General features: G+C 47.0%; 1 protein-coding gene across 1 annotated transcript in view; it reads left to right on the plus strand.

Annotated features, from left to right (window-relative positions):
• The window catches only part of CPO (carboxypeptidase O), a 593,649-nt gene that overhangs the window by 170,106 nt on the left and 405,936 nt on the right, over positions 1 to 17,607 (plus strand). The window lies entirely within an intron of this gene.

The following is a 17,607-nucleotide window of genomic DNA, read 5'->3' on the forward strand; positions in this document are numbered from 1 at the left end:
AGAGAGATGCTGGAGAATGAATGAGTGCCGTAATGTTAACCCCGGAGAGGAGGATGCTCGGAGCAGAATATCCGATAGCAGTCTGAGCTTCTTCCAGGCAGATGTGTATTTAATTTGTGCATTTATGAGTCATTTAGTCATTCCCTAACGAGTGAGAACGCATTTCCATCCCCCGCTCCCTGCTGTTTTGTGTTCTATAAATACTGCACTAGTTAAAATAAATGGAGCAGGTAGGAGCGAGGAACGGCTTGTTTGGCTTTTTGGCACACACTCTATTTATTTTTATTGTAATAATCCTCTGGTGACTTCATTTTATGAACTATTCTGTTATTTGCATGCATCAAAATTACGTAAGGAAAAATGTCTCCAGGGTTTAAGCCCTCTTAATGCGAGGGAAAATTTGCAGAGTGGCAATTGTCGTGGTTGCAGGGAAATCATTAACTTGTATTGAGCGAAGATGCTGCTTTATGGGTGCAAAATGGTGCTGACAAGGACAGCATGCGGTGTCAGGAGCATGCACGCTTCCTTATAAAATCGCCAACAACAGCTGTTTCTTTCCAGGATTGGTCCTAGTCATTCCTCTGCCGAAGGCTGTGAGATAAATTGTGCCCCTTGTTGCCACTTATACTAAGCGACACAATGAAAGGATTTTATTAGTGCACACAACTGTACCATTAACAAATATTGTTCATGCAAGATTAAGCAGGTGAGGAAATCCAATTCCTGGCCTGATCTCTCTGATAAGGGGAATATTTCTGATAAGATGTGCTGCATTTACTGTCATGTACTAGAAAGAAGCTGCAGTGATTAATTCTGCATATTGTTGGCTTCTGATTTTCTCACCAGGTTTTCCTAGTGCACCATATTGGTAACTTTGATGTCTGAGTTCTTGCACTGAGGATTAATTGCAGCCAAAGATCCATATAAATAGGCAATCATTCCTAATATGTGAGGTCTTTTGACTAACGGAGCACAGGAATGTGTAATGTGGGTTAAGCGACAAAACAATGCAGCCCAAAAAGTTTGTTAGTTCTGTATTAAATTGCTTTTGCAATAGGAAAAAAAATCACCAAATAAGTTGCATGCATGGAGAGCCTGTGTGTTGAGCTCTGCATGCATGTGTTGTGCCTGTCACACAGCCGTGACACATGCAGCTGTGGTTCGGAACAGCTAATTATCGGGAGCGCTACAGTTAGCCAGGTTCCCTCTGCAGCTTATAATAATAATCTTTATTTTTATGTAGCGCTAGTGCAGCACCCCAGAGTCCTGGTCGTTGCAGTACTGTTGCTCCGCCGCTAAGGGGAGTGATGGTACGTCTGATGGCACTTAAGGAGTTCACCTGACCAGGTATCACAGTCACACACTACACTTCACACTCTGGCCTCCAGGGGGAGCAAAGGGTTCTATGTATTAGGCCACTGCTCACAATCTGGTAAAACTGGGGGTTGGATAGGAAGTTAGAGAGAAAGCTGACTGGGTTTGGCCCAGGCAACACCTAGTGAGAGGAGGGGTTGCTTGGGAGGATTCAGGGGGGTCCCTGTCAGGGGTGGGATCCTGACAGAGGCCTAGTGAAAAGGACAGATCATTATGGAACCGCGCCTGCACCTGATTGCGGCGGTATCTTAAGAAAGGATAAGAAGCTAGGTCTATTGTGGAGAAGTGAGAAACGAGATCGCAGCACAAAGGAGAATAGAACCAGTAGGAGTCGTGCCTTAAGATCGTGGCAACATCCTACTGAGGCGCGTAGCCGGTGGCCGGAACGCCGAGGAAGTATTGGGCTCCAAGCATTACTTCAAACAGCGGCAGGGCAGTTGACTTTAGGTTGGCTGTCTCACCTAAATCACCTAAGCAGACATAGGAGGCAATTGTGGGAGAGGGGCGACTCTAGGGTCCCGGAAGAACTCCAGGCCTACCCGTCATACGGGTGCATCCTAGCCAAATCATCTGGGGGACGGAGAAGAGCATCAGAACAGAAACGAGAGTTGTGAAAAAGAACATCAGAAACAGACACAACAGTTGTGAGGACTATCCCGTGGTGCTCAGCAGGGAGGTACTACAACACACAGGCGCTAGATTTCCACCTGCTAAGGAATCTCTGGATGTGCCTTCGGACTGACCGGTCTCAGCCAGCCCTGTTAGCAGTGCTCTGGATTGCGGATCCTGAAGCCTTCAGTAAAGAGGTAAAGAGACTGCAACCCTGTGTCCTCGTTATTCATCGCACCTTGCACCACGCACCATCATCACACCTTTCATTGGACGCCCCTTAGCAGGGTCACAGACCGGGTCTAGCCACCGTGACAACTCCAGGACCGAGACAGAGAGGGCCGGTACCGAGTACCCCGCGGCCCTGCGTCTGGGGGCGCTCCAACTTGGCGTCACGAACAGGATCTACTTAAGCCTGAAGAATCAGGTCATGTGTGCCTTGGAACTGTGTCTGAATTGTGCTTGAACTGTAACTTATTGCAAAGACTGTGTATTGCTGATTCCCGCCAAAACCGCCGCCATTGCAGCGCCACGAGGAGCGCAGAGGAAGAAGGGCGTGCCATGGGAGGAGATTATCAAAGCGGCGCCAAAAGTGTTGACTGCCCTCTCCGACTACTGCTGCAAGATGATGACCTGCCCCGAAGCAGAGAAGAACCGCCCCCCCAGATTGCAATGGCGGGAACCAAGACAAGAAGGAGCCCCACCTCGGAGAAATGGCGGAGCCAGGTGCATGTGCAGCTACCGACCTCGAGACCGTGAAGGTGACCAGCGAGTACCTGAACGACGACGGAGTGATCCCGGATTATCCCCACCGGCCAGAAGCGGGTCCCAACTCACCGACGCTGAAGGACCTGAACTCCTCTGAGCCGCAGGAGGGGGAGCTGAGTCAACCTATCCCGGACATGGAGCCAGCCGATGCGAAGCAATGGAAGTTGGAGTTGTGCCAGGAGGATGCCTTGGAAGAGCCGCGGTCTGAGCCACAGCGACTCCAGTGTCCTCGTCAGTAGAACGGATCGGCATCGGTGGAACCACATCAGACGCAGGTATGGAAAGCGCCCCTGCTCTCCCGACCGATCCTGCTCCCATGACTGCTCCCCATCCCGACAATGACCGATTCTTCTCCCCCGAGCTGGTAGTGATAACCCCCGATACTATGGAGAAGCTGGTGCCTCCGTTACCGACAACTATGGGAGAACCGCTAGATGTGAGCTCGGAGGGGGTGATCTTCCAGTGGGATACCCCGAGGATTGGGCCAGATGGGGCCAGGCAGGAGGGCCTCAGCATTGCTGTGCTCACCTGGGAACAGTATAAACAATGCTTAATTCTGCACTGGAAGAACCGAAAAGAGACTGAACAAAGTGACCCACCGAAAGTACAAAACCCAAAGACTGTACGCGGTAAGAAGGACTTGGTAAAACGGGGGACTGTACTAGCCTTTCACCTGAAACGGGGTTGGGGCTTTATACAAGAACCAGGACTGCCGACTGAAATCTTCTTTACCAGCTACAGTGTGAAGACCCCGTTCCACAATAGATGTGACAATCCACTACTATGCAGAGGGGACCAGGTGACCTACACTCGCCACCGGAGTGCGCAGGGGTGGTGCACTCGAGACGTCCAACGATGCGAGCCGGCAGTAGCGCCACCTGCTGTCCCGACTATGACTAACCCTGATTTGACAAATTCTACCACTATCACTACGGTGTGCATTATTGCCGCTACTGAACTTGCAACTAAAGCCGACATTCGAATCCAGACGCCGGGTGACCTGACCGCACCTGGAAGACAAACCAATGACACCGACCCCGCATCGGCCGAGAACAAAGAACCGCAGCCCTACCGGTCAGGAGGTGTTCGCCACCAGCTGCTGCGGTGTAACCTACTGTGAGAATAGACCTCGGAGCCATAAGGATGTAAATAGTTAACTGTTTGTCTTCCTGATGTTTGCTGCTAAAACCCGACCAGGGTTAGTTCTTAAAGGGGTCCCTTTGTTTACCCGGGATCCCTATTGTTTTTGTTTTTTGTTTTTGCTTTTGTTCATCACTGTTTTAAAGACTGCCGAATCATGGATGGTGAATGGTTCACAAACTGTGTTGTAAATAGTTCGCACCTTCTTAAAGGTGCCCCCTACTGGTTTTACAAGAAGGAGAACTTTTTGAAGAGACTGTTCTTGAATACAGCGCAGAAGTTCTTGCCTTCAAACGGACTTGCAGATAGAGTCTGCACTACCTCAAAAAGACTTGACTCCCTCTTAAAGGGAATGTTCATATGTTGCACTTAAGTATAATGTTACTTCGAGAATGTTGAATGATAATAGATAGTGTGTAGTTATTTAAAATAGAAAATGTTTAATGATGTTACTAGAGATTGAGGACAGGAAAGAGTTGAAAGCCGAATTTCAATGAAAGTGAACCCGTACGGGTTAGTGAGTCCTCCTGGAAACCATAGAGAGATGGTTGATCGACCTTATACTGTGAATAAAGATTAAGCTTGCAAAAAGAAAAGAGGCAGTAGGCCCGGACGAGTAGCCAGGCGGTCCTGCATGTTCCAAAATCAGAGCGTAAAGAGAAAATATTGCATTAAGAAAAGAAAACTAAAGACAAAGTTAATTTATATTTTCGAGTTTTATAGTAAGCCTTTAGTGGGTTCAGCCTATAAGCCCTTAAAGGAAAAGTTAAATTATTGTTCCAGAATTTGCACTTAGTAGATAGAATACCCGGCTGGGTAAAGATAGTTATTTATAGTCAGTCATTTAATAAGTGTTATTTAAAAACTTTAAATATGTTTCTGTTTGTAATGTTCAAGTGTCCTCACCTCCCATAAAGGGAAGCACTGTTAAATTTACTTGTTCATTGCATTTTAAAATTTTGTATGTCTTTCACTAACATATATTGTTGTTCTTCTTCCCAGTCCGGGAGTACTGGATTTAACTGGGGGGGAGTGCAGCGCCCCAGAGTCCTGGTCGTTGCAGTACTGTTGCTCCGCCGCTAAGGGGAGTGATGGTACGTCTGATGGCACTTAAGGAGTTCACCTGACCAGGTATCACAGTCACACACTACACTTCACACTCTGGCCTCCAGGGGGAGCAAAGGGTTCTATGTATTAGGCCACTCCTCACAATCTGTAAAACTGGGGGTTGGATAGGAAGTTAGAGAGAAAGCTGCCTGGGTTTGGCCCAGGCAACACCTAGTGAGAGGAGGGGTTGCTTGGGAGGATTCAGGGGGGTCCCTGTCAGGGGTGGGATCCTGACAGAGGCCTAGTGAAAAGGACAGATCGTTACGGAACCGCGCCTGCACCTGATTGCGGCGGTATCTTAAGAAAGGATAAGGAGCGAGGTTTATTGTGGAGAAGTGAGAAACGAGATTGCAGCACAAAGGAGAATAGAACCAGTAGGAGTCGTGCCTTAAGATCGTGGCAACATCCTACTGAGGCGCGTAGCCGGTGGCCGGAACGCCGAGGAAGTATTGGGCTCCAAGCATTACTTCAAACAGCGGCAGGGCAGTTGACTTTAGGTTGACTGTCTCACCTAAATCACCTAAGCAGACATAGGAGGCAATTGTGGGAGAGGGGCGACTCTAGGGTCCCGGAAGAACTCCAGGCCTACCCGTCATACGGGTGCGCCCTAGCCAAATCATCTGGGGGACGGAGAAGAACATCAGAACAGAAACGAGAGTTGTGAAAAAGAACATCAGAAACAGACACAACAGTTGTGAGGACTATCCCGTGGTGCTCAGCAGGGAGGTACTACAACACACAGGCGCTAGAAGGTAGGCACTGATTTCCACCTCCTAAGGAAACTCTGGATGTGCCTTCGGACCGGCCGGTCTCAGCCAGCCCTGTTAGCAGTGCTCTGGATTGCGGATCCTGAAGCTTTCAGTAAAGAGGCTGCAACCCTGTGTCATCATTATTCATCGCACCTTGCACCACGCACCATCATCACACCTTTCATTGGACTCCCCTTAGCAGGGTCACGGACCGGGTCTAGCCACCGTGACAACCCCAGGACCAAGACAGAGAGGCTCGGTGCCGAGTACCCCACGGCCCTGCTTCTGGGGGCGCTCCAACTAACATATTCCGCAGCACTTTACAGTTTGCACACATTATCATTGCTGTCCCCGATGGGGCTCACAATCTAAATTACTTATCAGTATGTCTTTGGAATGTAGGAGGAAACTGGAGAACCCAGAGGAAACTCACAGAGAACATACAAACTCTTTGCAGATGTTGTCCTTGGTGGGGTTTGAACCCAGGACTCCAGCGCTGCAAGGCTGCAGTGCTAACCACTGCGCCACCATGCTGCCCCAGCTTATACGGTAAGTGCTATAGCTTGCCAAGTAAGGTGGGAGCTGAAAATATTCGCTTATCTCTACTCAGTAATCTCTGGCAATCCCATTAAGAATGAATGGAGCGGTAGTGCGGGTGATCGACCTCTGCCCCAGTTTCCAGAAACGCTGGGGGTCCAACCATCTGCGGATACATGATAACCTTCAAGCTTGAAACAACCCCTTTAATGAGCATTAAAGGGGTTGTCCGGTCTAAAACTACAAATTTGTAGTCACTGTGTGACTGCAGAGTTGCAAAACCTCTCACCACACGCATTGCTTGTTTTGAAGATTTTCAGGTTTCAACACCAAGAACGGTGGTCATGTGACCGGAAGTATGCAATATGCATACTCCTAGCCACAACCTGACTAGATGGGCGTGGCCTCGCTCAATTTAATTACATACTCAGATTGTGGACGGAAGTATGGAAATCACATACTTGCAGGCACATGATTGCAGATCCCAATGGTGACACCAGAGTATCCTCTCAGCAAGCAGTGCATGATCTGAAAATAGAGTGAATGCATATTTGTAATTTTAGACCAGGCAACCCCTTTAACACTGCAGCTGATACTGGGAAACTGATTATCAATCTATTTAAGCAGGCTGTCAATCACCCGATGCACGAGAGAAAAGTTATTTTGTTGGGTGAAATGAATTTTAAGCTTACTGAAAGGGAATCTGTCACCCCAAAATGATAATTAGACTGCATAAAGCATTTTGCAGGGAACGCAGTCCCTACTAAAATAATACCAGGCATGTGGAGTGGCCCCCAGACGCAGGATGGTGGGGTACTCGGTACCGGGTCTATCGGTTCTGAGGATGTCACGGTGGCCTGACCCGGTCCGTGGTCCTGCTAAGGGGCACCCAATAAAAGATGTAGGTGACGGTGTAGGTCGCAGTAAATGACGAGGACACAGGGTTGCAGTCTCTTTACCTCTTTACTGAAGGCTTCGGCATCCGCAATCCAGAGCACTGTTAGCTGGGCTGGCTGAGACCGGCCGGTCCGAAGGCACATCCATAGTTCCCTTTGCAGGTGGAAATCAGTGCCTACCTACTAGCGCCTGGGTGTTGTAGTACTTCCCTACTGAGCACCACGGGATAGTCCTCACAGCTGTCGTGTATGTTTCTGTTCTTTCTCTCCGTCCCCCAGATGATATGGATAGGAGGCACCCGTATGACGGGGTAGGCCTGGAGTTATTTTATAGGGACCCTAGAAACGCCCCTCTCCCACAATTGCCTCCGTTGTCTTCATTAGGTGATTTAGGTGAGGCAGCCAACCTATAATTAACTGCCCTGCCGTTGGTTTGAAGTAATGCGTGGAGCCCAATACTTCCTGGTCAGGTGAACTCCTTTATTGCCATCAGACGTACCATCACTCCCCTTAGTGGCGGAGCGTCAGTACTGCAACGACCAGGACTATGGGGCGGTGCACTCCCCCCCAGTTAAATCCAGTACTCCCGGACTGGGAAAGAAGAACAACAATACATGTTAGCAAAAGATATACAAAATTTTGAAATGCAATAACAAGTAAATTTAACAGTGCTTCCCTTTATGGGAGGTAAGGACACTTGAACGTTACAAACAAAACATATATACATAGTGCTTAAGGTCTTAAATAACATTTATTAAATAACTGACTATAAATAACTATGATTACTCAGCCGGGTATACTACTCACTATCTACTTAAGTGCAAACTTTTCTCAAATAATAATTCAACTTCTCCTTTAAGGGCGTAAGGCAGGAACCCACTAAAGGCATACTTCAAAACTAAGAGTGCAAATCAACATTTTCCTGAGCTCTCTCTCTCCTATGCAGGACTCTCTGGTCTACCCCCACGGGCCTACTGCATCTTTCCTTGGCTCTCTATCATTAGTTCTGATAATTGCTTTAACTTCAATTTTATTCATTATCAACAGTTCTATTCCTTATCATTATTTTTCTAGCTACATACTACCGTACTATGTAAAACATCATTACTTTCCGTCTTTCTTAAAGCAACATCATATCTTGACTAATTGCAACAATGAACATTCCCTTTAAGAGGGACATCTCAAGTCTCTTTGAGGTAGTGCAACTCTCAATCTGCAAGTCTGTAATTAACAAGAGCTTCTGCGCTGTATCCAGGAACAGTCTCTTCAAAAAGCTCCTTCTTTTGTAAAACCAGTAGAGGGCACCTTTAAGAAGGTGCAACTATTTACAACACAGATTGTGAACCATTCACCGTCCATGATTCGGCAGTCTTTTAAAACACTGATGCAAAACAAACATAAAGCATTAGGGATCCCGGGTAAACAAAGGCATCCCTTTAAGAACTAGCCCTGGTCAGGTCTTAGCAGCAAAACAGCAGGAAAAACAGTTAACTATTTACAGTGGTTCCGGTTCTAAGGTTTACTCCTCATAGTAGGTTGCAAGACACCAGCCGGTAGCGAACACTTCCTGACCGGGGAAGCTCTGGTTCCCTGTTCTCGGCTGATGTGGTGTCAGTATCAGAGGTTCGTCTCTCAGGTGCGGCCAGGTCACCCGGTGTCTGGATTCGAATGTCAGCTTTGGTAGCAAGTTCAGTAGCAGCAATTACGCACACAGTGGTGATAGTGGTAGAATTCGTCAGGTCAGAGTTAGTCGTAGTCAGGGCAGTAGGTGGCGCCACTGCAGGCTCGTATCATTGGACGTTCCGAGCGCACCACCCTTGCGCACTCCGATGGCGAGTGTAAGTCACCTGGTCCCCTTTACATAGTAGTGGATTATCGCATCTGTTGCGGAACGGGGTCTTCACATTGTAGCTGGTAAAGAAGATTTCAGTTGGTAGTCCTGGTTCTTGTATAGAGCCCCAACCCCGTTTCGGGTGAAAGGCTAGTACAGTCCCCCGTTTTACCAAGTCCTTCTTACCGCGTGCAGTCTTTGGGTTTTGTACTTTCGGTGGGTCACTTTGTTCTGTCTCTTTTCGATTTTTCCAGTGTAGAATTAGGCATTGTTTATATTGTTCCCAAGTGAGCACAGCAATGCTGAGGCCCTCCTGTCTGGCCCCGTCTGGTCCAATCCTCGGGGTATCCCATTGGAATATCACCCCCTCCGAGCTCACATCTAGCGGTTCTCCCATAGTTGTCGGTAACGGAGGCACCAGCTTCTCCATAGTATCGGGGGTTACCACTACCAGTTCGGCAGAGAGGAATCAGTCACTGTCGGGATGGGGAGCGGTCACGGGAGCAGGATCGGTCGGGAGAGCAGGGGCGCTTTCCATACCTGCGTCTGATGTGGTTCCACCGATGCCGGTCTGTTCCACTGACGAGGACACTGGAGGCGGCAGCGGCTCGGACCGCGGTTCCTCCAAGACGTCTCTCCGGCACGACTCCGACTTCCATTGCTTCGCATCTACTGGCTCCGTGTTTGGGATAGGTTGACTCAGCTCCTCCGCCTGCGGCTCCAAGATGTCCGGATCCTCCAGCTGCGGTGGGTTCGGATCTGCCTCCGGTCGGTGGGGATAGTCCGGGATCACTTCGTCGTCGTTCTGGTACTCGCTGGTCACCCTCGCTGTTTCGCAGTCGGCAGCTGCAAATGCATGAGGCTCCGCCATTTTCCCAGGGTGGAGCTCCTTCTTGTCTTGGTTCCCGCCGTTGCCAATTAGGGGGCGGTTCTCCTCTGCTTCGAGGCAGGTCGTCATCTTGCAGCAATAATCGGAGGGGGCGGTCGCCACTTTAGGCGCCGCTTTGATAGTCTCCTCCCATGGCACGCCCTTCTTCTTCCTCTGCGCTCCTCGTGGCGCTGCAATGGCGGCAGTTTTGGCGGGAACTTTTGGCGGCAAATAGCACTACACAGTCTTTGCAATAAATCACGGTTCAAGCACAATTCAATCACAGTTCCAAGGCACACATGACCTGATTCTTCAGGCTTAAGTAGATCCTGTTCGTGACGCCAAGTTGGAGCGGCCCCCAGACGCAGGACGGCGGGGTACTCGGTACCCGGTCTATCGGTTCTGAGGATGTCACGGTGGCCTGACCCGGTCCTTGGTCCTGCTAAGGGGCGCCCAATATAAGGTGTGGGAGGTGGTGTAGATCGCAGTAAATAATGAGGACACAGGGTTGCAATCTCTTTACCTCTTTACTGAAGGCTTCGGCATCCGCAATCCAGAGCACTGTTAACTGGGCTGGCTGAGACCGGCCGGTCCGAAGGCTCATCCAGAGATCCCTTTGCAGGTGGAAATCCGTGCCTACCTACTAGCGCCTGGGTGTTGTAGTACTTCCCTGCTGAGCACCACGGGATAGTCCTCACAGCTGTCGTGTATGTTTCTGTTCTTTCTCTCCGTCCCCAAGATGATATGGATTTGACACACCCGTATGACGGGGTAGGCCTGGAGTTATTTTATAGGGACTCTAGAGACGCCCCTCTCCCACAATTGCCTCCGTTGTCTTCATTAGGTGATTTAGGTGAGGCAGCCAACCTATAATTAACTGCCCTGCCGTTGGTTTGAAGTAATGCGTGGAGCCCAATACTTCCCTTCGCTTTCCGGCCACCGGCTACGCGCCTCAGTAGAATGTTGCCGATCTCGGGGCACGACTCCTACTGGTTCTATCGCCTTTGTGCTGTGATCCCATTTCTCACTTCTCCACAATATACTTCGCTTCGTGTCCTTTCTTAAGATGCCGCCGCAATGAAGTGCAGGCGCGGCTCTGTAACGATCTGTCCTTTTCGCTAGGCCTCTGCCAGGATCCCACCCCTGACAGGGACCCCCCTGGATCTTCTCAAGCAACGCTCTTCTCTCACTAGATGTTACCTGGGCAAAACCCAGTCAGCTTCTCCCTAACTTCCTATCCATCCCCCAGTTTTACCAGAGTGTGAGTAGTGGCCTAATACATAGAACTCTTTGCTCCCCCTGGTGGCCGGAGTGTGAAGTGTAATGTGTGACTGTGATACCTGGTCAGGTGAACTCCTTTAGTGCCATCAGACATACCATCACTCCCCTTAGTGGCGGAGCGTCAGTACTGCAACGACCAGGACTCTGGGGCGCTGCACATGTACAGTTTAGCGTCAACCAGATGTTTTTCGTCCTGATGAAGAAGTAAGATACTTCAAAATGCGTAGACATAATAAAACTGCATAGTCTCCAAGTGTGGACCTGGATTCGCCTTCATTTACCAGCAGTGCGAATTCTCCACTTTTTTCCTTTCTACATATTTATAGGTTCTTAGAACTCCTCAGTGCAGGGAAGAGAGGATAAGCTGATACATGGACAAGCTGGACTTATCTGGTCTGTATCGTTTTAATATTCAGGGTCGAATCTAGCTTTTCTGCTGCTTGAGGTGAAAATTGAAATGGTGCCCCTCCCAACAGTGCAATTTAGACCTGCAGTGAAAAAAATGCAATTCTGTCATTGTTTTGGGGGTTTTGCTTTTATGGTATTAACTATTATTATTTAGTTCTCCTAGGGGACTTGAACCTTCGAATATGTGATCACTTATGCTAATAAATTGAATACCTTATGTGACGACACAGCGTTTTATCTTAATTAACCAGATGTGTATTTTCAGCAAAGCAGGAGGAATAGACTGTTATCTATATGTTGAGTTTTGAATGTATGTGTTTCTTTCTTGTTGGTCAAGAGTCTGAAATGTTGACTCTTCTTGTAGGTTAAATTGATATTTCTAAATGGATGAATGGATAATGTTTTGCACTGTATATCAACTCTTACAACTTATTGTCTGCTATCTTTGCAAGACATTCATGCAGAGTCATTGAACAATGATGTTTGCTGATATGCTGATTACACATTGTCCAGGCCAGCTGGTTTGTTGACTTGCAGAGGAGGAAAAACTATGCAAATAGATTACCATTCTTCCCTTTTACCCGTGAATGCTAGATGAAGGACAGTTGTTAACTATAAAAAAAGGTTATATGCCTTTGTAACATCAGAGATACCTCCAGACATCCAGACAGCCAAGAGATCCAGAGATCCAAAGAACCAGAGACTTTTTACAGGACAACAGCCAGGACATCATGGCTCCATCACGAGGGACACAGATTTGTCATTCTACAGGATACCAGCTTTGGCTGGAAGAATACAGATCTGCTCCATTGACCATCACAAATCCATGGATATGTTTGGGGTACTCAGGATTTGAACCCACCAGTTGCCTGAGCTCCATACATTTGTGGGGGCCAGGAATGGGACCAGTCAGTTGCCTGGCTCTATGGAGATGTTCGGAGAAGCCAGGTTGTGACCCTCCGGTCAACTGGCCCGGTACCTCAATGGACTGTCATCTTCCTAAGCTTGTCATTACCTCTTCTCTGTGAGTGCCACAGGAGGGGTAGTCAGCCCTGGAAGCTGAAGCCAGGTTGTGACCCTCCAGTCAACTGGCCTTGTACCTCAATAGAATGTCATTATCCTAAGCTTGGTGTTACCTTCTCTTTGTGTGCTTGCCACAGGTGGGGTAGTCGGCCTTGGAAGCTCTGAAGTCTCAGCTGTTGTTATCCTGGCAAGTCAGTGGAAGGATGAGACTCTGTTCACTTCCTCTGACGAAGCTGCAAGAGCAGCGATACGCATGGAAATTGCCTTCCTCCCTTGGCATGGTAACCAAGTACTTGGGCACTTTTCTAACAGACCAACCTTCAAGTCGAATTTGTTGAATTTGTTGTAATTCCGGGTCTCAAGGGAATTAGAACATTTTGAGATTTTTTATTTGCAGTTCACAAAAAAAAACTTGTCCGGCACCATTTTCCACACTGCTGAAGCATCAGAGAGCAGACTATAGACATTTTATGTTGTCTCCACATAATAGAGTGAAATCTCTTATGATCAGAAAGATCTTTCTCTCTCTTTTGTAGATATGAATATAAGGTTTTATGATCAGTCGGGCACTCTCTTTCTCTCTCCTGTAGAATGTAAACTCCTATGGTCAACAGCGTCCTCTCCTTTCTCCCCCATGTGTTTTTTCAGCAATTACAAGCATTTCTGTATTGAAATTCACGCAAATGTACTCACTCAGAATCAATTATATAAATTATTATTTGGACAAAATTCAGTGAAGTCGGCAAATTCGAATTTCAACTGATTTGCTCATTTGTAATATTCAGGTACCTTATAGGCGATATCTTCTCAGAGTACCTACCATACCTTTTGTCTCCATCTGGTCCAGATATCATGGTGTTTTAGGACATCCACAGCTTGTCTCTGAAAACTTCTATCTTCTCTGTGTTGTGAAAATAATAGTGTTAATTTAATGCTTATGAATACATACTGCCCATGCTGTGCCCCTGAATAAAAACTGCCCCTCATTGTGCTCTCTGCAGAAAATATTACTCCCACAGTGTCTCTCTAATGATATATAGCCTCCACACTGAACTGTCCTATAAAATATTGCCTCCATACCATCTGCCTTTATAAACTGTAACCTCCACACTCTCTGTCCTTATGAACTATAGCCTCCACACTGGCCTCAATTTTAAAATATTGCCTCCACACCATCTGCCCTTATGAACTATAACATCTACATGGATCGTCATTAGGTTCTATAGCCAGTGTGTACTGAGTGCTGGATACCATATACCGTATTTTTCCGACTATAAGACGCACTTTTTTTCCTCCAAATTTGGGAGGAAAGTGTGGGTGCGTCTTATAGTACGGATATAGCATGTGGGGAGGGGGGCAGCAGCGAGTGGGATCGCAATGATATCCCACTTCAGGATGTCCCCGCTGCAGGAATCAGCTGCTGGGGAAACCACATGGCCCCGCTGATTAAGTGCAGTGAATATTCATTAGCGGCTCCCCACCCACCGATCAGCTGAGCGGTGAGCGGGGAGCAGCAAATGAATACTGCACTTAAGCAGCGACACACAGTTTCCCCAGCACTGATTCTGGGGAGAATCTGTGTGTCCAGGGGAGGAGGCAGCAGCAGGGGCCAGGAGATCACTGCATACCTGCCTGTGCTGGACGCTGAGCTGTCTGTGGTGCACAAGGAGGACCTGTGTGATGTCAGAAGTGGGCGGGCTGGAGCATCACATGGCAGCTCAGAGCCCTCCCTCTTCTGACATCATCATAGGTCCTTCAGACTCCCACCTAGAATCTGCAGCTTCCTCTTATGTCCTGCGCGTGCGCTGTGGAAAGGCAACAAGAGAGAGGGCTCTGTGTGTGCAGCCATGGGATGCTCCAGCTTTTACCTCACCACAGGCTGGCTCCCACAATTAAGAGGTTAGTCTTTACAAAACACAATAAAGCACTCTGCCACTCCTTTGGTGAACTATAACTCCCAGCATGTCATAGGATCTGCAGGACATGCTGGGAGTTATAGTTCTCCCATGGGATTTTAAAGCAGCACTCCAGTGTTATTTTGCAGTGCTGGAGTGGTGCTTTCACTATAAGCCCTGTGCCCCCATTCTTATACTCACCCTCCAGTGTCTTCATATAGTACTTTACAGACACCAAACTGGTCCCGCAGCTTCCAACATAATAACGTACTATTATATATAATAACACCACATATAATAGTATGTTATTTATGTTATTAAATATTTTACCACATTTTTTTTGCTTCAAATATTTTTTTCCCTATTTTCCACCTCTAAAACCTGGGTGCGCCTTATAGTCCGGTGCGTCCTATAGTCCGAAAAATACGGTATATAGATGTATTTTTAATATATTTTCATTAAAAGTTATTTTTTACCTCCATCACTCGCTGTACACACCTACTTTTCTGTTGGATTCATTGTGGCTACTTCACCCTGGTCCATGTGAGGTGTTTGGTGATCACCCAGGAGGTCAAGATAAAAGACATGGTGAGCTGATTTTTTTTCTCTACTTTATAACATCTATACCATCTGCCTTTAGGAACTATAGCCTCCACAGTGACCTATCCAAAAAAAATTACCTCTACACCATCCGCGTTTATGAGCTAAAATTTCCACACCATCGACCCTTTTGAACTATGGCCTCTACACCATCCCCCTTTATGAACCATAACCTTTATGCGTTCTTCTAATAATAATAATAATAACAACAACAATTCTATTCTTCCCTAAAATTATATAATGATGCCCACAACTGCCATGAACAGCATGATGTCCCCACAGCACAGCCACAATACACTGTATGATGACCCCACACACCCCCATACACAAAATGTTGCCCTCCACAGCACGCATGTACACAGTTTGTTGGCTTTTGCAGCCCTCTATATAAAGTATGATATTCCCACAGTCACCAATACACAGTATGATGTACCACAGCCCCATACACAGTATGATGGCTTCACAGCCCCCATATACAGTATGATGGTGACCGAAGGCCCTCACTGCTCTCTGCAAAGAATATGATATCACCACAACTCTCTATATACAGTATGATGGCCCTCACATCTCCCTATGTACAGTATAATGGCTCCCACAGCTCCATACATACAGTATGATTGCCCCCACAACTCCCTATATACAATATGATGTCCTCCACAGTTCAAAGTATGATGGCCCATACAGTGCCGTATATATTTTATGATGGCCTCCACAGCTTCTGATTTACAGCATGATGGCCCCAGAGCTTCCTATATACAGTATGATGTTCCCCACAGCCCCCTCTATAAAGTATGTTGCCTCCACAGCTCCCCTTACGTAGTTTGATGGCTCCCACAGCTCCCTATACACAGTATGATGCTCCCCACAGTACATTACAATACCAACACAGTAACACCTCTCCCCCGACCCCCAACTTTCGTGCTGTATGATAAAAAAGGAAAATAAAAACAAAACTTATACTCACCTATTCCTGTTTTCCATCTACTGCGGTCTGTCTCCTCTTCTATCTTGTTTTGCCTGGGTCTTGCTGGAGTAAACCTGCATCCTGGCAGAGGAAGAGGCAGAACCGGGAGACAATGGCTCTGTGCTCTGCCAAATTAGGTAACAGAGTCAGTGTCCTGAGAATGCAAATATTGTTAAATGTTTGCAGGCCTATGTGGCCCACTGCTGGAGCAGCCCACCTCCCGTCGAGCTGTAAAGAAGTCACCTTAGACCTACTGTCATGAGTGTGTCAGATGTGACCGACAGTCATCCTGGATTCGGCTGTAGAAGGTCTTTGGGATTAGCTCAAGCATCTTCTTGATTTTTGTATCTCTGTTGTGGAGCGATATCCCTCTCCCTTTAGGGCCCAACAGTTACCCCACCTTCTGCTGCTACTTAGACACCTGTGCTGAAAGTTTATATTTATTCTGTGTCCGCAGCATGCTGCCGGTGTTAGCTCATACTTGTCTATGTCTAGATGAATGTACTAACAGTCGGTTAGTTCCTTCTCAGAGGACTCTTGAAGGATTGCTGGCATGACATCTCAGTTGTCTTCTCAAGCTAAAAGTTCCCCTTGTTTGTCTACCCTCTTTGTCTTTAGTTATACTGGGGACTCACCCCTTCCCCTCCCTAACCAGAGCCTATCGCTAGGGTCAGGCAGGGATTAGGTTCCTGCTTGGCGATAGGTGCAGAACCTATATAGGGATGGTTAGAGCAGACAGAGTGATTTAAGATCAGCATAGGGGCTTCCACTCCCGACTCCCCTAGTGATGGGTTCCCCTCCCTTTCCCCTTTGCTGTGCCCTTACTTGTCCATTACCCAGTGTGACACCTACGCCAAAGGTACAGTGCTTATCTTGCCTCATGGCAGAAGTGAGCCTGATAACTTTACATGATATCATTCTTTATAACACTATAAGATTCAGCATTAGTAATAATAATTAAACCATTCACAAAGAGTGGATAGAGTCATCTTCCACCGATCATACAGCAGATGTCTGACCATATGATGTTCTAAAATGCTGAAAAATCATTTGTTTTATTCCTTCATTATTTGGGTTTTACTATTAGATGCAAAATGTTAGTATACAATAAACTGTAAAAATATGATTAGCCATAAAGAAGGTTAATGCCATGTGAAAACCACATTGTGTGATACTATATGCATATAGTATATATTATCAATGAGAAAAATGTAAGGTTACGTCTTGGTACACAATACTCCAGATGCAATTCATTTGTACCAATGCAGATATTTAGAGGACAAAGTTAGGTGAGTTCTAATTAGTGCTAAGGGGAATAAGAAATTCATTTTGACAGATGGCTGTTGAAAAGATATTATCATTATTAAGCACAGCTGTTTGCCCGCTATGGGCAATGGGCATCTGAAAGATATCTTGTAGTACTCGAAGTACAATTCATTAAAAAGCGCAATCATATATTAATGCATTCCTCTCAATGAAGATTCTTCTAATCCTACAGAAAATTGCAGTTATATGAGTCATACTAATGTGGTTGACATACACGGGTTTATGTTGTTT

The sequence above is a fragment of the Ranitomeya variabilis genome, chromosome 7, assembly GCF_051348905.1.
Source record: "Ranitomeya variabilis isolate aRanVar5 chromosome 7, aRanVar5.hap1, whole genome shotgun sequence".
Classification (NCBI taxonomy): domain Eukaryota; kingdom Metazoa; phylum Chordata; class Amphibia; order Anura; family Dendrobatidae; genus Ranitomeya; species Ranitomeya variabilis.